The 24,660-nt window shown below is 39.0% G+C and overlaps 1 pseudogene; it reads right to left on the bottom strand.

The window, feature by feature from the left end:
- The window catches only part of LOC114028202, a 166,118-nt pseudogene extending 141,975 nt beyond the window's left edge, over positions 1 to 24,143 (bottom strand).
- Positions 24,144 to 24,660: the final 517 nt, after the last annotated feature.

Here is a 24,660-nt window from a genome sequence, read left to right as displayed (position 1 = left end):
CTGCATAATCTGTGAAAATGGCTCAGGAATCTTTTGGTTGGTTGGTCTCCTTTCAGAGTACTCTTTTCTTAAAAGGGCTTTGGCGACCAAATGATGGTTTTGTTGACAATTTCCTTGTTTACTAATTTTATATCGCTAATTAAACTATTTTTGTTTAACTATGGTGGGAGCATATTTACCTGTGGAGGGGGGAAGGGACACCCTAGTTGACTGTATGACAATCCTAAGTCCCTGGGTGAGGGTAGAGTCTTTATCAAATCCTGATGAAGAAAGGGGCAACTAATCAAAAGAGGATTATAAAAAAGCAAAAATATGATGTCATCCCATTTGCTGACACCTTAGTTGTCCCCTTAGTAGGCCCTAAAGGAGAGGGAGGTCCTAACTGGTGGGGTAAGGAACACTAAAGCAGTGCTGATTCAGAGAAAATATCTATCAACCTTGTCACTGGCAGAACTATATACAAGAAGATACTTACGATGTGCTTTGGGTTACTGGCAACCCCAAAATATCAGGGCACAGGGTAGCAATTTCCTGGAATGAATTCACACACTCAAACCTTCTTCAAGGCAAATGACAAGGTTTATTGTAATTGTAGGAAACCTGCAACTTAATAGGGATGAGACTAATGTGTATATACAAGAAGGACAGTGAAAGGATCTGAATGGAATTAAGGAGTGAGATTAAGTGATCTGGAATAGACCAGATGCAACAGTGAAAGAAATACCAAATAGGCTAATTAGGTGATCTAGATGGTCTGGAGTGGATCTGTTGACTTGGGCAGAGGTGCCAGTGATCTGGGCTGCTGAAATGTATGGGGAAATTCAGGGACTGGGTTGTTTTCAAAGACATGGTCTCTTCCTTTTAGGGTCCTAGGCCCCATCACTCCATCACTTATATCTTATTTACCTTAGTATTTACTTCATGTCATTGTTGCGAAGATCAAATGAGATAAGTAAAACATTTAGCAAAGCTTAAAATGCTATATAAATAATACTACCATTTGCTGTTGTTACTACAACTACTATACATACCCTTAACAAGTGATGAGAATAAGTGACTGTACTACAAGTGTCATTATATGTGGCTTTGATGTTTCTGGTGCTGATCCTGTTCATCATGATTTCATATCTTGATATCCTCTTTAAAGTACCCCCAAGGGCAGAGTAAAAGCAGTGACTTGCTTGAGCTCTCCCCCAAATCCCTTCAAATACCTATAAAAAAGGCTCTAAACAAATTCTAAAGCAGCAGAACCCACAAAAAGATCAAGCAAAACAAATTTCCAGCCCAAGACAGGCTGGAAGGTTGATCAGAAAGGTATATCATGCTGGGCTGGGAGAGGAGCGCAGTTTAGCGTGGATGCACAGGCCATAGAGAACCTGGAGCAGGCCTCAGAGGACTGATTCTCTGGCAGTTGTAGCGGTTTCCAGACTTCTCAACCCAGGAATGCCAAAGACAACTTGGAAGGTCAGTAGGAAAAGTCTGTGTCCAGGCGGGGGGGAGAGAGAGAAGCCGGTGGTCTCAGCTCCAGTCTCCGAGTTTGGCGGGGGCAGAGGCTGCATCCTGAGCTTCCAGCCCACAGACTGAGGGGGAATCAAGTGGCTGATCAGAGGGAGAGTGCAGAGATCTCTCTGCTGGTACAGGATTTCTCTTGCTTTGCCCATGCTTGGATCTGGGTCATCATTCTGGGTGGTGGTTCTGGGGCAAGGAGGAGTGCTGGCATGGTGGAGCTTGTAGTGGCTATGGAGAGGAAACCCCCTTCACAGTTCCAAGACAGAAAAGAGTGCTCATAGACCAGAGCACAGACCAGGAAAGGAAGAAACACCTCGCTCTTGATCATACCACCTTGGAAGAACTAAAAATTTACAGGTCCTAGAAGTATCTCTGAACACAGCTGCACAAAACCCCTGAAGTTTGGGACAGTACATTCTCCACACTGGAAACAGCCTCCTACCTTAACAAAGAGTTTATAACTCAAGTAATTCGCTGGGATAATGAGCAAGCAGCACAAAAAGAGTCAGAATATATTATCTTACTTTGATGACAAAGAAGATCAGAACACAACCAGAAGAAGACAATGAAGCCAAAGCTCCTACATCTAAAGCCTCCACGAAAAATTTGAATTGGTCCTACATCATGGAAGAGCTCAAAAAGGATTTTGAGAAGCAAGTAAGAGAAGTAGAAGAAAAACTGAGAGTGATGCTAAAGGATACCCAAAAAAATACTGAAGAAAATAACACCTTAAAAAATAGCCTAACCCAAATGGCAAAAGAGGTACAAAAAGCCAATGAGGAGAAGAATGCCCTTAAAAGCAAAATTAGCCAAATGGAAAAGGAAGTCCAAAACCTTACTGAAGAAAATACTCCCTTAAATATTAGAATGTGGGGCAGCTAGGTGGCACAGTGGAGAGAGCACCGGCCCTGGATTCAGAAGGACCTGAGTTCAAATCTGGCCTCAGACATATAACACTTACTAGCTGTGTGACCTTGGGCAAATCACTTAACCCCATTGCTTAGCCAAAAAGTGAAAATAAAAATATTAAAAAAAATTAGAATGGAGAAATTGGAAGATAGAGACAATTTGAGAAATCAAGACACTGTAACACTAATCAAAAGGAATGAAAAAAATAAAAGAGAATGTGAAATATCTCACTGGAAAACAACTGACCTGGACAATAGATCCCAGAGAGAGAACTTAAAAATTATTGGACTATCTGAAAGCCATGATCAAAAAAAAAGAGCCTAGCCATCATCTTTCAAGAAATTATCAAGGAAAACTGCCCTGATATTTTAGAACTAGAGGGCAAAATAGAAATTGAAAGAATCCACCGATCACCTCCTGAAAGAGAACTCCAAAGGAAAACTCCTAGGAATGTTGTAGCCAAATTCCAGAATTCCCAGGTCAAGGAGAAGATATTACAAGCAGCCAGAAGGAAACAATTCAAGTATTGTGGAAACACAATCAGGATAACACAAGATTTAGCAGCTTCTACATTAAGGATCCAGAGGGCATGGAGTATGATATTCTGGAGGGCAAAGGAATTAGGACCACAACCAAGAATCACCTACCCAGCAAAACTGAATATAATCCTTCAGGGTAAAAAATGGTCATTCAATGAAATAAAAGACTTTCAAGCATTTCTGTGGAAAAGACCAGAGCCGAATAGAAATTTGACCTTCAAATACAAGACTCAGGTGAAACATTGAAGAGGTAAACAGGAAAGATAAATCATAAGAGACTTATTAAGGTTGAACAATTTACATTCCTGCATGGAAATATGATATTTGTAACTCATGAGTCCTTCGTCACTATTAGGGTAGCGGGAGGGAAAAATTATATGTTTGTATAGATAGATAGAGGACACAGGGTGAGTTGAAGATGAAGGGGTGATATCTGGAAAATAAAATAAGGGGTGGGAGAAGATTAAACTGGGAGAAGGAGAAAGGGAGAAGTAGAATGAGGTAAAATATCTCACATGAAACAGACAAAAAAAGGCTTTTACAGTGGAGGGGAAATGGGGGAAGGTGAGAGGTAATAAGTGAATCTTATTCTCATAGGATTTGGCTTAAGGAGGTAATAACATACTCAATGGGGTATGGAAATCTATCTTACTCTACAGGAAAATAAGGGGAGAAGGGGACAAGAGAGCAGGGCTTTGATAGAGGGGAGGGCAGATTGAGGGAGGGGATAATCAAAAGCAAACACTTCTGAAGAGTGGCAGGGTCAAAAGAGAGAATAGAATAAATGGGAGGTAGGATAGGATGAAGGGAAATATACTTAATTTTTCACAACAGGACTACTATGGAAGTGTTTTGCATGACTACACATCTATAACCTGTATCAAGATGCTTGCCTTTTCAATGAGGGTGGGTGGGGAGGGAGGAAGGGAGAAAAATTGTAACCCAAAGTTTTAAAAACACATGTTAAAAATAAAAAAAAATTAAAAAGTACCCCCAATACCCACCATATGACAAAACTAAGGATATATCATTTTGAATATGGAAAACTAAGATTTGACTTCTCCCTCATGTTATATACTTAAGGTCTATCTCTAGTGCTTCTTCTACTAGGATTCTCATTTTGTCAAGGTTATGGTTGCATAGTTAAGAGGCCTAAGTCTGTTAGTCCTAAGTTAGTCTGTTAGGCCTAAGTCTGGAGTGGCATAAAGTCACCCAGAAGCCTTTTTTAGGGCCTTGTCCGCAAGGAGAGGCATATGGTCAAAACAATATTTTCTAAGTTAATTCCACAAATACAAAACTGGTTTTGTTTTGTTTTTTGGTTTGCTTTCTTGTAGTTTCTTTTCTTTTGTTTTTGTTATGTTTTTCCTTTCTCTGAAAGGTAGACAATTTGTACCTGGGATTTGATTGTTTCCAGAGCTGAAGGCTTGAGTTCTTGACATGCTTTCTGCTGCTATGTGAGTCATCATAGTCATCCAACCCCATGAATTTCCACTTTAGCTATTATCCTATCTCTTCTCATTTTTTCAATCAAATTCCTTGAAAGAGATATCTACATTTAATGCCTCCTTTTTCACCCTGACCCTCATTCTTTTTAATCTTTTGCAATTTAGTTTCTGAGTTTACCACTTAACTGAGCTTAGGATCAACACTTAACTTGGTTGTCAGAGATACGTGACTGTTAAGACAAACATCATGTAGAAAATTAATCCACTTTCAAAATCTAATGGATGAGGATCAGGTTGTTCAGCCATTCAGTCATGTTGGACTCTCTCTCTCTCTCTCTCTCTCTCTCTCTCTCTCTCTCCCCCTCTCTTGTGCTCTTGTGCATTATACTGTCCATGGCATTTTTTTGGCAATGTCAAATAAATAAATAAACAAACAAATAAATGAATAAATAAATAGATAAATGAATGAATAAATGAGCAAATAAAAAAATAAATAAATTTGAGCTCAATCTCCCACAGATGTACATATTTTTCATGGGGGGGCTGGATAAGTATACCTCAAAGGATGTTGAATAATCCCCATTTTCTGTAACCTGCCAGCCTTATTGCCCCTGTGGTTGACTCACCCCATTAGATTGATCCTACCTTCCCTTAACTTTCCCCAAGATGTCTTGTCCTGAATTATTATTAGATTGGGGTTGCTTCCTGTAATAACTAGAAAAGTAAAGGAATGGTTCAGGTTTCTCTTAAAGTGAGTAGCCTAATTTGGCTAGAAAGAGGCATTTGTCACCTTTGTTGTGTGTACAATGACAAACTTAGATTTTTGATGCACTGATTTTACTTAATTAAATTTATTGAATATCTAAAAATGATTAGCAATGAAAATAAAGAATAAAGATATTTGTTTAACTAATAAACATTTCTAAGAAAAGTCATGCAAGTTTGTTTCACTGGGAAATTGTTCCCTAAATGAATTTGAGCCAGATATTGCCCTGTTAACATGAGTGTTTTCTGTGAAATGCTTTAGGGTCACTGGTACAACAGTGCTGGACAAGACTCTTGTATTTGTTTTCTACACCTCCACTTATCTAAATTCTTATCTCTTTTCCATTCAACGTGAATGTTTGTTTAAAATGCTGTTCTAGATCACAACAATTTATGGAGAATTGAAAAAGCAGTTTTCTTGGGATAGCTAGCTATTGTCCCTAATTTTCACTTGCCAAACTCTGTGCTATGAATGTTGACTCAATCAGATAAAATGCAGGCTTTAAAGATGTTTGATTAGCTGCCTGACTTACATTTAGTGACCTACTTTGCATGTAAACAGCCACTATTTTCAGTATTTGTTGCCATCTCTTTGATAAAATGCAGAAGAAAGTAATTTCAATTCTATCTTAAGCTACAATAGTACACCAAATCCTTCTAGAAGACATGATAACATTCCAGTAAAATAAACATTTTTCATTTATGAACTTCTTATATATTAGTCCAATTTTATTACCTGAAATAAAAGGCTGCCAAGAGACTATGGATGCCTAGAGAAAAGGTAGAGACTTTAAAAGTGGAATGGATGTTAAAAGGAAAGAGAAAAAAAATCATTAAAAATATTATTTATCCTGAACTATTTTTATGTGAATATTGGTTTAAGACTTTCAAGCTCTTTTGCTATCCAAGAGCACAGTATAGATATTTGGTGAAGGGTAAAACTCTAGTAGTGATATACCATGAACTAATAGTGGCCTTTGAATATTTTTCTTTTTAAGGCAGAAGGGCTAGTACCTTGTGCCTTCCATCTCTTACTTGGTGCAGCATGGATCCTTAGCAAAAGATGCCAGGGGCAGGGCCAGGTATCATCCATATGCACCAAAGCAGCTACTTCAACCTGTTCATGCACAAGACAACTTCTTCCTCCTGCTGCCAGCCTAATTTCTCAAATGAATGTGGATAACCTCCAGTGCAAAGAAGAGCAAATTTCCATTTGATTTCAGGTCCTCCATTTCCTGCTGTCTGTCCTTTGAATGTAGAGCAGTGGTGACCTCCATTTGCTAATGAACATTCTCATAGCTGATCATACCTTTCACATACTAGTGATTCTGAATTCCTGTAGATCATTATCGAAACCCCATTCCACATCCCCAGCACTTGATTTCTCATTTCTATTCACCCCCAACCCTACAACCAAAAATCTTCAAACTAACTTTACCTCACCCTTTTGATGTGTACTTTTGAATGTCTGTTCCATAGGCAACAAATTTCCCTTCATTTATTTTTTTTCCTGTTCCATTCCTTCCATGTAGTAGCTCTTTATTGAAATCTGGCTTTTTGAAAACACAGTTTCCCTGACCACCTTATCAAATCCTTGCTTCACCTTCACTTCTTCTTGGCTCATTGGTTGTGGCAAGGGAGTTGGGATATATTTTGTTCTCCACTTTCCTTTCCAGGTTCTCTCCCTCCCTCCATCACTCAGTAACATCTCTTTGGTTGAGCTTGATGCTCCTCTTACATACTACCCAATCAAACTCCCTCATTTCCCTTCTTCCATATCTCCTTCTGCCATTTTCTCCTCCTTTCCTTATGATCATACATGATGCCGTGGTCATATTCCTTACAAAAGCCAACCCCTCCACTTGTTCAAGTGTTCTCATTCCATCCCATCTCTTCCAACAGATTTTCCCTCTGTTATCCTCTTTCACTATAATTTTATGTGTCCCTGTCTACTATTTCATTTCTTACTGCCTAAAAACATGGCTATGCCTCCTCTGCCATTAAAACAAAACAAAACAAAAGACAAACAACAAACAATCTCACTTGACCCTTCTATCCCCATAATTTATTGTCCTATAACTCTGCTGCCCTTTGTAAAAAAAAAATGAATATAACTACACAAAAAAGACATCTATAATAAGTGTCTCCATTTTTCTTCTCTTTTTTCTTAACCTCTTATTACAATCAGATGTTTGATCTTATTTCATTGAAATTGTTCTTTTCAAAATTACTAATTATCTCTTATTTGACAAATCTAAAGATCTTTTCTCAATCCTTATACTCTTTGATCTCTCTTCAGCTTTTGATACTTCTTATTACTCTCTCTTCCTTGAAACATTTTCCCTCCAAATTTTCAGGAAAGCACTTTCCAAGATTCTCCCCTACCTAGATGATTGTTCCTTTTTTATCTCCTTTGCAGGATCCTCTTCCAGGTCATGCACTGTAATCGTATATTTATTTCAAAATTCAGTCTTAGGCCTCTTGTTTTCTACCTTTACAATATTTTGGTGATCTCATCAGGTCCAATGGATTTAATTATTATCTCTATGCTGTTGATTCTCAAATCAGCCAATTATGCTCCCAAATCTATCCTAACCTTTAATCTCACATCTCCAATTCTCATTAGATATTTCAAACTGTGTGTATAATAGACATCTTAAATTCAATATGTGTAAAATGGAATGGATTCATTATCTTTCCACCTAAAGATCACCTCACTATCATTTCTATCATTGTAGAGAGCAACACCATCCTCCCAGTCCCTCAGGCTAAAAACCTAAGAGTCATCTTGGATTTCTCACCATTTCTCACTCTTCATATCAAACCTGTTGCCAAAGCCTATTGATTTCATCTTTGCAACATCTCTCAAATGTGCCCCCTTCTCTCATTTGACACTGCCACCACTCTATTTCTGGCTGTCATCACCCCATACCTGGACTATTCTAAAAGCCTATTGGTGTCTTCCTGCCTCAAGTCTCTCCCCACTCTAATTCATTTTCTATTCAACCACTGAAGCAATTTTCCTAAGACATAGGTGTGATCACATCACATACACACACATACACACTATTCAATAAACTCCTAGAGTTTGAGTTTCAAATTACCTTCCTCCTATTAGCTCTTCCCCCACCCATTGAGAAGGAAAGGAATATAATATCAAATACACATTTAAATTATGCAAAAAATATTTCCTTATTAGGTACATTGTAAAAAAAAAGTAAGAAAATGATAAATTATATTTCAATTGGCACTTAAAGTCCAGCAGTTATGGCTCTGGAGGTGAATAGTATTTATCATCATGAGTCCTTCATAATTGTCTTGGATCATTGTATAGATCAGAATAGCTAAGTTTTCCATAGTAAATCACTGTTAAAATATTGCAGTTACTGTGTACAGTGTTCTGATTCTGCTTACTTCATTTTGCATATGAACTTTGCCAGGTTTTTCAGAAAATAATTCTGTCCATTTTTTTTTTATTGAACAATAGCATTCCAGTCAATCATATATCAAAACTTGTTCACCCATTCCCCAATTGATTAGCATCCCTTCAACTTCCAATTTTTTTATGTCACAAAAAAAGTTAATCATTTTTTTTATTCATATAGGTCCCTTTCATTTTTCTTTGTTCTCTTCAGGTGGTAGGCTTAGAAGTTATATTACTGGTTCAAATGATAGACATAGTTAAAAATTGTTTTCCAGAATGATTGGAGAAATTCATAACTCCACCAACAGTGCATTAATGTCTTTATTTTTCACTGTCACCTCCAGTATTTGTCATTTTCTTTCTCTGTCATATTAGCCAATTTGATAGATGTGAGGTGGTACCTCAGAGTTGTTTTAATTTTTACTTTTCAAATGAATAATGATTCAGAGAATTTTTCTTTTTTTTCTTAGAGAAAAAAATATTCAAGTCTTATTCTTACTAAGTTCCATGCTCAGCACAGGGGATAACAACTAGCTAAAGATAGCCCATGGTTAAGTTCACATTTTGGGGAAGACAACATATAACAGAGTTCAAGTAAAGGGAAAAGAAAAGTACTTTAAAGTATTAAGTCATAAAAGTAAAAATAATACACCAGAGGGGCAGCTTCCATTACCCACACAGGCATCTTTAGATTATAATAGGTCAGATGACAGTGTTGGAAAACTAAAGAGCATATAAGTAGGGCAGATGGTAAGGCCAGGAAGTAAGCATCAAGTCAGATGGTAAGGTTTCCTTAGTAGTCCATCATACCTGAGGTAAAAGTTGGTGACTCCAATTTGCCCAACATATATGAGCAAACAGAAAGTCTGAGTTAGTTCTAGGTTGTATGGGACAAGAAATGAGTGAGTCAGAGTTCACTTTCACCTGATAGATGTCAGTAGTATTAATATATGTGAACAATTTCTAGTTGTTGATAGTATGCATTGCTTCGTTTTTGTTGATATAATTATTTTAGCAAATCTTTGTTTTTGTTGGTATTACTATTTTTTATTAATTTATTTATTTTTAGTTTTCAACATTCATTTCCTCAATAATTTGAGTCCAAATTTTCTCCCCATATCTCTCTTCCTCCCACTCCAAGATGGTGTGCACTTTGAATACCCATTCCCCTGATCTGCCCTCACTTCTATAATCACTCCCTTCTCTTACCACCTTCCTCTTCTGTTTTCTTGTAGGGAAGAATAGATTTCTATACCACATTGCCTGTATATCATATTTCCCAGAAGCACATAAGAACAATTGTAACATTTGTTTTAAAAACTTGGGGTTCCAGGTGCTCAGATTCCTAAAATCTAGTCACTACTCAGATTTTCACAATCTAGGCAATAGTCCACAGATGCTCAGATTACTTAAGAGTTTGGTTAATATGGTGAATCTTCAATAAACCTTGTTTTTGACTGAAAAAAAACTTGGGGTTCCAAATTCTCTCCCTTCCTCCCTGCCCACTCATGCTCATTGAGAAGGCAAGCAACTCAGTAAAGGTTATACATAGGGAGTCATGCAAAACACTTCCATATTATTCATGTTGTAAAAAACTAACTATATTTCCCTTCATCCTATCCCACTCCCTATGTTTCTATTCTCTCCTTTGACCATGTCCCTTCTCAAAAGTGTTTGTTTCTGATTACCTCCTCCCTCAATCTGCTCCCCCTTCTATTATACCCCCCTCTCTCTCCTCTTCCCCCTTATTTTCCTATAGACTAAGACAGATTTCCATATCCAATTGAATATGTATGTTATTCCCTCCTTAAGCCAAATCTGATGAGAGTAAGATTCATTCATGTCCTCATCACCTCCACCCTTTTCCACTCCACTATAAAATCTTTTTCTTGTTTGTTTTATGTGAGATAATTTACCCCATTCTACCCCTCCCTTTCCTTCTCCCATTACAATCCTCTCTCACCCTGTAATTTTATTTTTAGATATTATTCCTTCATATTCAACTCTTCAACTCATTTCATGTCTGCTGTCTCTCTCTCTCTCTCTCTCTCTCTCTCTCTCTCTCTGTACATATATATAAAACCTCCAACTACCCAGATACTGAGAAAGATCTCATGAGTTACAAATATCATCTTTCCATGTAGGAATGTAAACAGTTCAACTTTAATAAGTCACTTATGATTTATCTTTCTTGTTTACCTTTTCAAACTTCTCTTGAGTCTTGTATTTTAAAGTCAAATTTTCTATTCAGCTCTGGTCTTTTTATCAAGAATGCTTGAAAGTCCTTTATTTCACTGAATATCCATTTTTTTCTCTTGAAGGATTATACTCAGCGTTGCTGGGTAGATGTTTCTTGGTTGTAATCTTAGCTCCTCTGACCTCTGGCATATCACATTCCAAGACCTCTCCTCCCTTCACATAGAAGCTGCTAAATCTTGTGTTATCCTGATTGTGTTTCCACAATACTTGAATTTTTTCTTTCTAGCTGCTTGTAATATTTTCTCCTTGACCTAGGAACTCTGGAATTTGACCATAATATTCCTAAGAGTTATTCTTTGGGGATCTCTTTTAGGAGGTGATTGGTGAATTCTTTCAATTTCTATTTTACTGATAAAAAGTTGGTTTCCAGCCAAGATGGTGGAGTAAAAGCAGTGATTGCGTGAGCTCTCCTCCAAACCCCTCCAAGTAACTGTAAAAAATGACTCTAAACAAATTGTATAGCACAAGAACCCACAAAAAAGACAGAGTAAAACAAATTTCCAGCCCAAGATAACCTGGATCATTGATCAGGAAGGTCAATCATGCCCGGTGGTGAGAGGACCACAGTTCAGTGTGGGCTTGCAGGCAAAACAGGCCTCAGAAAACCTGGAGTAGTCCTCAGAGGACTGAATAATGGGCAAATGTGGCAGTTTCCATACTTCTCAACCCATGAACCACAAAGACAACTTAGAAGGTCACTAGGAAATATCTGTGACTGCACTGAGATAGAGAATCAGTCCCAGCCCCATTCCCCACTCATGGCCCTTGGGTGGCAACTACTTCTGGAGCTTCTGAGAGGGAATCAAGTGGCTGCTCAGAGGAGAATTGCAGGGATCTCACTGCTGTTGCAGGATTCTCTTGCTTTGCCCATGCTTGGATCTGGGTCACAGTTTTGGGTGGCGGTTCTGGGGCAAGGAGGAATGCTGGCCTGGTGGAGTTTTTAGTGGAGATAAAGAGGAAATCCTCCTCACAGTTCCAAGGCAGAAAAGAGTGTTTGTGGTCACTCATAGACCAGAGCACAAGCCAGAAAAAGAGTAAACATTTCGCCCTTTTTCATAAAACTTGGCAGAATTGAAAATTTACAGGTCCCTAAAAGTATTTCTGAAAACAGCTGCAAAAATCCCTGAAGCTTGGGACACTGCATTGTACACACTGGAAACAGATGCCTACCTTAACAAACAGTTTAAAACTCAGGTAATTGGCTGAGATCATGAGCAAACTGTGCAAAAAAAGTCACACCATAGAATCTTTCTTTGGTGACAAAGAAGATCAAAACCTACAACCAGAAGAAGACAACAAAGTCAAATCTCCTATATCTAAAGCCTCCAAGAAAAATATGGAAGAGCTCAAAAAGGATTTGGAGAAGCAAGTAAGAGAAGTAGAAGAAAAACTAGGAAGAGAAAAGAGAGTGATATAAGAAAATAATAAAAAAAGCAAGTCAACAGCTTGCTAAAGGAGACACAAGAAATACAGAAGAAAATAAGACCTTAAAAATTAGACTGGGGGCAAAGCCAAAATGGCAGAGTAAAAGTAGGTACTTAATTGAGCTCTCCCCAAAACACCTCCAAATACCTATAAAAAAATGGCTCTACACAAATTCTAAAGCAGTAGAATCCACAAAAAGACAGAGTGAAACAAATTTCCAGCCCAGGATAACCTGGATGGTTGATCTGAAAGGTATATTGCACTAGGCTGGGAGAGGAATACAGGTCGGCATGGGCACGCAGGCCGCAGGGAACCTGGAGCAGGCCTCAGAGGACTGAATCACCAGCAGCTGTGGTGGTTTCCAGACTTCTCAATCCATGAATGCCAAAGACAACTTAGAAGATCAGTGGGAAAAGTCTGTTTCTATGGTGGGGAGAGAAGCACGGTGGAGTTCCAGCCCTAGTCCCTGAGCTTGGTCTTGGGGCAGTGGCTGCTTCTGAGCTTCCAGATCTGAGGGGGAATCAAGTGACTGATCAGAGGGGGATTGTAGGATGCTCTTGCTTTGCCCATGCTTGGATTTGGGTCACAGTTATGGGTGACATTCCTGGGGTGAGGAGAAGCGCTGGTGCACTGGAGGTTGTAGTGGCTATAGAGAGGAAATCTTCCTCACAGTTCCAAGAAAGAAAAGAGTGCTTGTGGTCACTCATAGAGCAGAGCACAGGCCAGGAAAGGAATAAACACCTGGCCCTTGATCATTGCACCTTAGAAGAACTGGAAATTTACAGGTCCCTAGAAGTATCTCTGAAAACAGCTGTACAAAACCCCTGAAGCTTGGGACAGTACATTCTCCACAATGGAAACAGACTCCTACCTTAACAAAGAGTTTATAATTCAAGGAATTGGCTGGGATCAAGAGCAAGCAGTGCAAAAAGAGTCAGACTATATTATTTTACCTTGGTGACAAAGAAGATCAAAACATACAACCAGAAGAAGATAATGAAGCCAAAGCTCCTACATCCAAAGCCTCCAATAGAAATATGAATTGGTCCCAGGTCAAGGAAGGGCTCAAAAAGGATTTTGAGAAGCAAGTAAGAGAAGTAGAGGAAAAACTGAGAGTGATGCTAAAGGAGATCCAAAAAAATACTGAAGAAAATAACACCTTAAAAAATAGCCTAACTCAAATGGCAAAAGAGGTCCTAAAAACCAATGAGGAGAAGAATGCACTAAAAAGCATAATTGGCCAAATGGAAAAGGAAGAAAATACTTCCTTAAAAATTAGAAGAGAGCAATTGGAAGCTAGTGCAAATTTGAGAAATCAAGGCACTGTAACACTAATCTGAAAGAATGAAAAAACAGAAGAGAATGTGAAATCTAATTGGAGAAACAACTGACCTGGAAAATAGACCCAGAAGAAAGAACTTACAAATTATTGAACTATCTGAAAAGAATGATCAAAAAAAAGATCCTAGACATCATGTTTCAAAAAATTATCAATGAAAACTGCCCTGATATTTTAGAACCAGAGGGCAAAACAGAAATGAAAAGAATCCATTGATGACCTTCTGAAAGAGATCCCCATAGGAAAACTCCTAAGAATATTGTAGACAAATTCCAGAATTCCCAGGTCAAGGAGAAAATACTGCAGGCAGCCAGAAAGAAACAATTTAAGTATTGTGGAAACACAATCAGGATAACACAATATTTAGCAGCTTCTACATTAAGGTACCAGAGTGTATGGAGTATGATATTCCAAACGACAATGGAGATAAGACTACAACCAAGAATCACCTTACCAGTAAAACTGAGTATAATCCTGCAGGGTAAAAAATGGTCATTCAATGAAATAGGAGACTTTGAAGCATTCCTGAGGAAAAGATCAGAGCTGAATAGAAAATTTGAGTTTCAAATACAAGACTCAAATGAAACATGGAAGAGGTAAACAGGGAAGAAAAATCATAAGAGACTTATTATGGTTGAACTGTTTACATTCCTGCAGGGAAAGATGATATTTGTAATTCATGAGTCCTTTGTCAGTATTAAGGTAGGGGAAGAAAAAAAATATATGTATGTATAGAAATATAGATAGAAGGCACAGGGTGAGTTGAAGATGAAGGGGTCATATCTGGAAAATAAAATTAAGGGGTGAAAGAGGATTATAGTGGGAGAAGGAGAAAGGGAGAAGCAGAATGGGGTAAATGATCTCACATGAAACAGACAAGAAAAGGCTTTTACAGTGGAGGGAAAAAGAGGGAAGGTGTGAGGGAATGAGTGAATCTTATTCTCATAGGATTTAGCTTAAGGAGGGAATAACATACACAATGTGATATGGAAATCTATCTCACCCTACAGGAAAATTAGGAGGGAAGTGGACAAGAGAGCAGTGAGTTGTTATAGTGGTGGGCAGATTGGGGGAGAGGATAATCAAAAGCAAACACTTCCAAGGAGGGACAGGGTCAAAAGAGAATAGAATAAATGGAGGATAGGATAGGATGAAGGGAAATATATTTAATTTTTCACAACAGGACTACTATGGAAGTGTTCTGCATGACTACACATCTATAACCTGTATTGAGATGCTTACCTTTTCAATAAGGGTGGGTGGGGATGGGGGAAGAGAAAAAATTTGGAACTAAAGTTTTTAAAACACATGTTAAAAATTAAAAAAAAGGTTAAAAAATAAAAATAAAAAATACACTAACTCAAATGGCAAAAGAGGTCCAAAAAGCCAATGATGAGAAGAATTCCTTAAAAAGCAAAACTGGTCAAATGTAAAAGTAAGTCCAAAAGCTTACTGAAGAAAATACTTCATTAAAAATTGAAATGGAGAGCCAAGATGGCAGAGAAAAAGGTAGTTGCTCTCACCCTCCCCTATCAACCTCTAAAAGCACAGAAAATATCACCCCAGAAAAAAACCTGGAACAATTAACTGAACCAGAAGAAAGATGGGGAGCAGCAGTGCAGTAGAGGTAGCTTGAGGGATTAACAGGAAAGATCCCTCTTGCCCTGGGGGAAGGGGAGCAGTATGGAATGGGAGGCGTCCCAGCCAGTCAGCAAAAAACTCCACTTTAGCACACCAGGAGTCAATTCTGGTGCCTAGGCATTCTATAGCAAATGGGTCTCCGAATGCCTTCACAAAAATAAGGGAAACAGCACTATAAACGGCCTCAGGTGGAAAAACATGCTATAGCATTCAATCTGAAAGGAGTTGAAGAAAGCAACCTAGAGTTTCCTGAAAGTTACAGACTTGCTGATTCCAGCTCAACATCAGGTAAGCTGCCAGAACCCTACAGCCTCCAATTGACAACATAAGAGGCCCCAGCACACAAAGCCAGTGACCAAGACCTAGGCTCCCAACACAAGAAGCTTGGGTCAGTGCCCTCTGCTCCCCAGCAAGAGAGCTCAATCTCTTTAAAGGCCAGGGAATGAAGAAACACTGTGGGTAAAAAGAAAGTTACCATATATTCATATTATGAGAAGAGTGAAGATCAATACAGAAATTCTAAAGAGGACAACATTGTCAACAAACCTACATCGGCAACATCAAAAAAGAATATGAACTGCTCTGAAAGCCTTCTTAGAAGAGCTCAAGAAGTATTTTAAAAGTCAAATAAGAGAAGTGGAGGAGTCCTTAAAAAACACAATTGGCCAACTGGAAGAAGGGAAGAAAACAAATCTCTTCAAAATACAATTGGCTAATATGAGAAGGAAGGACAAATCAAACAGAAAAAAACAGTATGTTAAAAATTAGAAATGGACAAATTTGAACTAATGACTCTATGAGAGAGCAAAAATCAGTCAAACAGAATCAAAAAATGAAAAAAAGATGAAAATGTAAAATACTTCATTGGTAAAAAAACTGACCTGGAAAATCTATCCAGGAGAGACAATTAAAAAATGATTGGTCTACCTGAAAATCACGATGAAAAAAGAGCCTGGACAGTATTCTTCAGGAAATCATGAAGGAAAACTGCCCTGAAGTCCTAGAACCAGAAGGTAAAATAACCAGGGAAAGAATCCACCACTCACCACCTGAAAGAGATCCCAAATTGAAAATGCGAAGGAATATGATAGCCAAACTTCAAAATAAGCAGATTAAAGAGAAAATACTGCAAGCATCCAGAAAGAAACAATTTAAATATCATGGGACCACAGTCAGGATTATACAGGACCTTGTAGCTTCTACATTAAAAGACTGTAGGACGTGGAACATGACATTCCATAAGGCAAAGGAGCTTGGATGGCAGCCAAGGATCAACTACCCAGTGAAAATGAGCATGATCTTTCAGGGGAGGAGTTGGATATTCAATGAAATAGGGGACTTCCAAACTTTCCTGATGAAAAGATCAGAGCTCAACAAAAAACTTAATCTTCAAGTACAAGGTTCAAGAGAGACATAAAAAGATAAATGGGACAGAAAGATACAATATGTTATTAATAAGGGCAAACTGTTTACATCCCTACAAGGGAAGATGACACTTATAACTCTTGAGAGCTCTATTGTTATTACACCATGTTAAAGGAGTATACATAAAAGGGGTGGATATAAGTTGACTTTGATGTAATTAAAAAAATCTAATCAGGTGGGTTAAATGGATCCAAGTAAGTGGATTAGTCTGATCTAAGAAAATGTACTGAGAAGGGAGGAGGCAGAGAAGGGTAAATTACATTACAGGAAAAGTCACAAAAACCTATTAGAGTAGAGGGAATGAAGGGAGGGGGATGAGCATTGCTTGAACCTTACTCTAGTCAGATTTGACTGAAGAAGGGAATAACATAATCAGTTAGGTATAGAAATCTAACTTGCCCTATAGACAATAGGAGGAAAAAGGGGAAAGAAAAGGAAGGAGGAAAGAAGGGAGGGAAGAAGCAGTAAAGGTAAAGGAGAAAAAAGGGGAAAGGGCTAATAGAAGGGAGGTGGGACTGAATGAGAAAAGAGCCCTTAAGGAAAACTCCTAGGAATATTGTAGACAAATTCGAGAGTTGCCAGGTCAAGGAGAAAATATAGCAAGCAGTCAGAAAGAAACAATTCAAATATTGTGGAAACACAATCAGGATAACACAAGATTTAGCAGCTTCTACATTAAGGGACTGGAGGGCTTGGAATATAATATTCCGGAGATCGAAGGAAGTAAGATTACAACCAACAATTACCTATCCAGCAAAACTGAGTATAATCCTTCAGAGGAAAAATGGTCATTTGGTAAAATAGGGGACATTCGAGCATCCTTGATGAAAAGAGCAGACCTGAATAGAAGATTTTACTTTTAAATACAAAACTCAAGAGATTCATGAAAAGGTAAACAGGAAAGAGAAGTGATAAGGGACTTATTAAGGTCGAACTGTTTACATTCCTGCATGGAATGATGATATTTGTAACTCATGAGACCTTTATCAGTATTAGGGTAGTTGAAGGGAAAAAATTTATTCATATACATAGATAGATAGATAGTTAGAAAGATAGACAGACAGACAGATAGAAAGATAGATAGATAGATAGATAGATAGATAGATAGATAGATAGATAGATAGATGATAGATAGATAGATAGATAGATAGAAAGTAATAGATAATAGATGGATGGATAGATAGAGGGCACAGGGTGAGCTGAAAATGAGGGGGTGATACCTGGAGAATAAAATTAAAATTTGAGAGAGAATTATACTGGGAGAAAGAGAAAGGGAGAGGTAGAATTGGGTAAATTATGTCAAATAAAACATATGAGAAAAGGCTTTTACAGTAGAGCGGAAATGGGGAAAGTGAGAGGGAATGAGTTAATATTATTCTCATTAGATTTGGCTTAAGGAGAGGATAATAAACACACTCAATTTGGTATGGAAATCTATCTTACCCTACAGGAAAATAGGGAGGGAAGGGGACAAGAGAACAGGGACACAATAGAGAGGAGGGCAGATTGGGGGAGGGGTTAATCAGAAGCAAACAATTCTAAGGAGGGGCAGGGTCAAAGGAGAGAATAGAATAAAGGGGACAGAATTAAGGGAAATATACTTAGTTTTTCACAACATGACTACTATGGAAGTGTTTTGCATGACTACACATGTATAACCTGTATGGAGTTGCTTGCCTTCTCAATGAGGGTGGGTGGAGGAAGGGAGAAAATTTGGAATCCAAAATCTTAAAAACAAATGTTAAAAAAGTGTTTTCATGGGAAATAAGATATACAGGATATGGGGTAAAGAAATCTATCCTGCCCTACAGGATAATTGAAGAGGAAGGGGATAAGAGAAGGCGGGGAGAGAGAGAGAAGAGAAGGCAAATTAGGGAAAGGGATATTCAGAATGCTTGCCATCTTAGGGCAAGTGTAGGGATGAGATGGGGAGAAAATTTGGAACTCAAAATGAAAGTGAATGTTGGAAATTAAAAAAAATAACAAAAAAAAATCTATTTTACTCTCTGGTTTTAAAATATCAGGACAGTTTCCCTTGGTAATTTCTTCAAAGATGATGTCTAGGCTTAGCTTTCAGGTAGTTCAATAATTTTGAAATTGTCTCTCCTGGATCTATTTTTCAGGTCAATTGTTTTTTCCAATGACATATTTCACATTGTTTTCTATTTTTTGATTCTTTTGGTATTGTGTTATTATTTCTTGATTACTCATAAAGTCATTAGCTTCTATTTGCTTCATTCTAATTTTTTAAGGAATTATTTTCTTCAGTGAGCTTTAGGATCTCATTTTCATTTAGCCAGTTCTGGTTTTGAAGACATTGTTCTCCCCCATTTGTGAGCTGAGAGCTGTGGCAGCTGCCTTTGCTGATTCACTTTCTCCCAAGGCTTGTTTGTGGTTTACTGCAGCTGAAGTTGTGCTGGGCTGGGCACTGTGATTCATTCTCACCCACTACAAATCTTTTCTGCTGTTATTCTAAGTTGTCTTTGGCATCTTCAGGCTGAGAGGTCTGGAAACTGCCACTGCTGCTGATAATTCAGTTGCCCAGAGACCTACTCCTAGGTTACTTAGGCCCAGTCTGTACTGGCACAAACTGCACTGTACTACACTTGTCTCTCACCCTGGTGCAACAGGCCTTTCCTGCCAATCTTCAAATTTGTTTTGGGCTGGAAATTTGTATCACTCCATCTTTTTGAGGTTTCTGCTACTCTAGAACTTGTTTAGAGTTACTTTTAAAGGTTTTTGAAAGGATTTGGGGAGAGCTCAGGAAAGTCCCTGCCTTTACTCCACTATCTGGGCTCCTCCCTGTTTCCTTATTTCTCTAGCTGATTTACTGATTTTAGACTTTATTTTAGAATTAGGTTCTTCTTACCTCTGCAATGAGGTGAGGAGAGTGTTCCAAGTTTTAAGCTTTTGTTGTTGTTGTTGTTGTTGTTCTATTATTTTTTATATTTATTTTTTTGTTTTCAACATTTACTTCCACAAGAATTTGAGTTCCAAATTTTCACCCCATCTCTCCCCTCCCCCCACCCCAAGATGGCATGCATTCTAAATACCCTTTCCCCTAGTCTGCCTTCCCTTCTATCTCTCCCCGCCTTCTCTTATCCCCTTCCCCTTCAATTTTCCTGTAGGGCATGATGGATTTCTGTACCCCATTTCATGTATTTGTTTTTCCCAGTTGCATGTGAAAACATTTTTTTTAAACATATGTTTTTAAAACTTTGGGTCACAAATTTTCTGCTTTCCTCCCTCCCCACCCACCCTCATTGATAAGGCAAACAACTAAATATAGGTTATATGTGTGCAGTTATGCAAAACACTTCCATTGTAGACAAGCTGTGAAAAACTATTTCCCTTAATCCTATCCTGCCCACCCACTTATTCTATTCTTTCTTTTGACCCTGTCACTCCTCAGAAGTATTTGCTTCTGATTACTCCTTTTCCCAACCTGCCCTCCTCTCTATCATTCCCCTACTCTCTTGTCCCCTTCCCCCCCCATTTTCCTGTAGGGTAAGACAGATTTCCACACCCAATTGAGTGTGTATGTTGTTCACTCCTTAAGTCAAATCCTATGAGAATAAGATTCACTCATTCCCTCTCACCTTCTCCCATTTCCCTTCCACTGTAAGAGCCTTTTCTTTTCTGTTTTTTTTTTTCAGTGGGACAATTTACCCCGTTCTACCTCTCCCTTTCTCTTTCTCTTAGTATGTTCCCCTCTCACCCCTTAATTTTATTCGCCAGATATGACCCCTTCATTTTCAACTCACCATGTGCCCTCTATCTATCTTTCTATATCGATATATACATACATGTAATTTTTTCCCCTCCAACTACCCTAGCACTGACAAAAGTCTCATGAGTTACAAATATCATCTTTCCATGCAGGAATGTAAACAGTTCAACCTTAATAAGTCTCTTATGATTTTCTCTTTTCTGTTTACCTCTTCATGTTCCACTCAAGTCTTGTGTTTGAAAATCAAATTTTCTATTCAACTCTGGTCTTTTCATCAAGAATACTTGAAAGTCCTCTATTTCACTGAATGACCATTTTTTCCCTTGCTGGATTATACTCAGTTTTGCCGGGTAGGTGATTCTTGGTCGTAATCTGTGAGGGACTGTCTGATGTTGGCAGCTACCAGGTTGCATGCTGTGGCAAGGGTAAGGTAAGATCTGGGTATTTTGGAAGTCGAGGCAGGGACTGTGGTAGGCAGAGTCGTGTGTACTGGGATGGGCTGGATACGGAGAAGCCATGAGGCAATTGGGCAGTGCTATGAGATAAGCTGGGTGCTAGGAAGTAGCCGAGCCTGAGCTCCTGAGGCAAGGGGCGGTGCCACGTGGGAGTGGGATGGCAGAGGACTGAGTTCCCTCTGCTTAGTCCCCTCCCTATATGCAACGTCATCCCCAGATGCCTTTTGTGACCTTCCTGACCTCCGGGTCCCTTTGTGCAGCACTGACCCAGTCCCCTCCTGAGTCTGACTTCCTAGGTCACGTACTCTTGTCCATGTGTCAATCCCAGATGCCTCCTTCCTGTATCCTATCCTGGCCTCCTATGTCACTCCCTCCCCCTTGGTGTGCTAAACTCAGACAGCCCCTTCCGGTATCTGACCCTACAATCATTGGCTAGTAGCGGGCTGGGGAGGAAGGGCTAAGTAGGTACTTAGGAACAAGCGTGGTCAGAACACACGTGCGCTCTCCCCTGGCTCCTGCCCTGTTGCTCTGGCCTTGCTGCTTGGGCTTGCTATGATGGTTTGCTGTGTTGGCCTCTGAATAAAGCTCTGGTGTTGGTGCCTCCCGATGGCTCGTCTCTGTGTGGTGATCCGGCTCAGAACCGAAGACCCAGGCGTGGTTAAGACTCTGGTAGTGTACTTCTTTTAAGAGAAGTGGGTACTGGCGCATGACTGGCAGAGGGTTGGCGTGCGGCCCGTATAGTAATCCTATCTCCTTTGCTCTCCAGAATATTATATTCCATGCCCTGCGGTCCTTTAATGTAGAAGCAGCTAAATCTTGTGTTATCCTGATTGTGTTTCCACAATACTTGAATTGTTTCTTTCTGGCTGCTTGTAATATTTTCTCCTTGACCTGGGAACTCTGGAATTTGGCTAAAATATTCCTAGGAGTTTTCCTTTGGTGATCTCTTTCAGGAGGAGATCGGTGGATTCTTTCAATTTCTATTTTGTCTTCTGATTCTAAAATATCAGGACAATTTTCCTTGATCATTTCTTGAAAGATGATGTCTAGGCTCTTTTTTTGATCATGGCTTTCAGATAGTCAAATAATTTTTAAATTCTCTCTCCTGGATCTATTTTCCAGGTCAGTTGTTTTTCCAATGAGATATTTCACATTGTTTTCTAATTTGTCATTCTTTTGGATTTGTTTTACAATGTCTTGATTTCTCGTAAAGTCACTAGCTTCCAATTGCTCTCTTCTAATTTTTAAGAAAGTATTTTCTTCAGTAAGTTTTTGGACTTCCCCATTTGGCCAATTGTGCTTTTTAGGGCATTCTTCTCCTCATTGGCTTTTTGGACCTCTTTTGCCATTTGGGTTAGGCTACTTTTTAAGGTGTTATTTTCTTCAGTATTTTTTTGGGTCTCCTTCAGCAAGCTGTTGACTTGTTTTTCATGATTTTCTTGCATCACTCTCAGTTTTTCCTCTACTTCCCTTACCTGCTTCTCAAAATCCCTTTTGAGCTCTTCCAAGGCCTGGGACTGATTCATATTTTTCTTGGAGGCTTTGGATGTAGGAGCATTGGCTTTATTGTTTGTTTTTATCTTCTTTGTCACCAAAGTAAGATAATAAAGTCTGATTCTTTTTGCGTTGCTTGCTCATGATCCCGGCCAATTATTTGAGTCTTAAACTCTTTGTTAAGGTAAAAGTCTGCTTCCAATGTGAAGAGTTTATTGTCCCAAGCCTCAGGGGTCTGTACAGCTGTTTTCAGAGGTACTTCTAGGGACCTGTAAATTTTCAGTTCTTCCAGTTTGGTATGACAAGGGGTGAGGTGTTTTCTCTCCACCACCACAGCAAGCTCCACTGCACCAGTGTTCCTCCTTGCCCCAGGACCACCACTCAGAACTGTGACCCATATCCAAGCACTGGGAAAGCAAGAGATTCCTGCCTCAGCACCAGCAAAGAGATCCTTGCAATCCCCCTCTGATCAGCCACTCTATTCCCCTTCAGTCTGTGGGCCATGGTCCAGACTTGCGGCTGAGATCTAGCTCCTCTCTCACCGAAGTCACAGACTTTTCCTACTGACCTTCCAAGTTGTCTTTGGTATTCAGGGGTTGAGAAGTCAGGAAACTGCCACAGTTGCCCATGAATCAGTCCTCTGAGGCCTACTCCAGCTTCACTGTGGCCTGTGCACCACACTAAAGCGCGCTCCTCTCCCTGCCTGGATTGATATACCTTTCCGATCAACCATCCAGGCTGTCTTTGGCTGGAAATTTATTTCACTGTGGTTTTTTGTGGGTTCTGCTGCTTTAGAATTTGTTTAGAGCCATTTTTTAGGTATTTGGAGGGCTTTGGGAGAGAGCTCAAGACAGTTACTGCTTTCCCTCTGCCATCTTCTCTATTATTTTTCAAAACTAGTTCTAGAGGTTTATAAGTTTTCAGTGTGTACAAGGTGCTGATCTTTGGAGAATTATGGCCTCTGTACTTTGATCCTTATTCATGTAGTGCCCCTCTCCTTTATGACCATAAGAAACCCTATCTGCCCTGAAAATGCAAACAAGAACTGAGTACTGAGCAATAGAGCTGTCAAATGCCAACTGGTCCTGGTCTTGAGCCTAGTTAGCACAGTGGTTTCCTGGAATCTCTCTCTTTTTTTTTTTTTACCATATCCTTAATCTCCTTACCATCTCTTGGCAGTGATAGATCACAGTAAGGCTGTTGCCGCTCTGCTGCTGCTGCTATTACAGTGTGGCCAAATCTTACCCCAGTACAAAAGACCTCTCCTAAAGAAATATCTCAACCCATGCAAGGAAGAGCATTTACAATTGAGAAGAAAATAGGAAGGGGGCCAAAGAAGTGAGTAAGTTAAGAATGGCTGAAAAAAGAAAAGTTGCACAAGGAGGTATTGTTTTCTTCTGGGACCAGCCCATGATTGAGCAAACTAAAAAAAAAAATGAGAAACTCGAATAAACAGATGATTAATGTTTCACCAAAGATATGAATTAATGAATTAAATGGAAAGACAGTGGCTGGAAAACTAATCAAAATAAGGATGTTGTCCACAAAGATCAATTCACTAAATTAGATGATGTATATGTGCCTGCTCATTCAGAAATAGAAGGTAATGCTGAAGGTCACAGATTAGCCATAGAAGCAGCTAGAAAGAATTGAGAAGACTCAATTAACACCTGTAGATGTAGAATTTAGTTCAAAGTTTAACTCTATTTAACTTGGCAATATGATTTCCAAACAATTTTTTCTTTACCTTTTGTTTCTCTTCTTGCATTCGAGGCATATTCCATGGTTATCTTTTTTATTGCTTTCTTGATTTTTTTCTATGTGACATTTTAAATTTCTTTAACAATAATACAAAGACAACTTTAATGGGACCTCCAGGATCTAAGATGGCAGAATAAGCAGTAAGTTGCTTTCACTATCCCTTATTGACCTCAAAAAACCCAGAAAATATATCACCCCAGGAAAAAATCATGGAACAGTGGAGCCACCAGAAAGGCAAGGTGAGGCACTCTTTTAGCCTTGGGGACTTCAGGGATTAACAAGAAATGTATCTCTCACTCTGGTAGAATGGGAGCAGCACAGGACAGGAGGTGTCCTGGCAAGCCAGTGGCAAACCTCACCTCAGCAAATCAGCAAAAGATCCCGAGCCCCACTGTGGTGGAGCGGGCAAGCGTTAATGTAGACACTGTAAGGTCCTGGGTAATTCTAACTGTGGTTCCATGATATTTAAATTGTTTCTTTCTGGCTACTTGCAGTATTTTCTCTTTGAGCTGGAATTTTGGAACTTGGCCACTATATTCC

This window comes from Vombatus ursinus, unplaced genomic scaffold (assembly GCF_900497805.2).
Source record: "Vombatus ursinus unplaced genomic scaffold, bare-nosed wombat genome assembly UNPS02014872.1, whole genome shotgun sequence".
NCBI lineage: Eukaryota > Metazoa > Chordata > Mammalia > Diprotodontia > Vombatidae > Vombatus > Vombatus ursinus.
The sequence above is the reverse complement of the archived record's forward strand: the minus strand, read 5'-3'. Positions and strand labels throughout refer to the sequence as shown.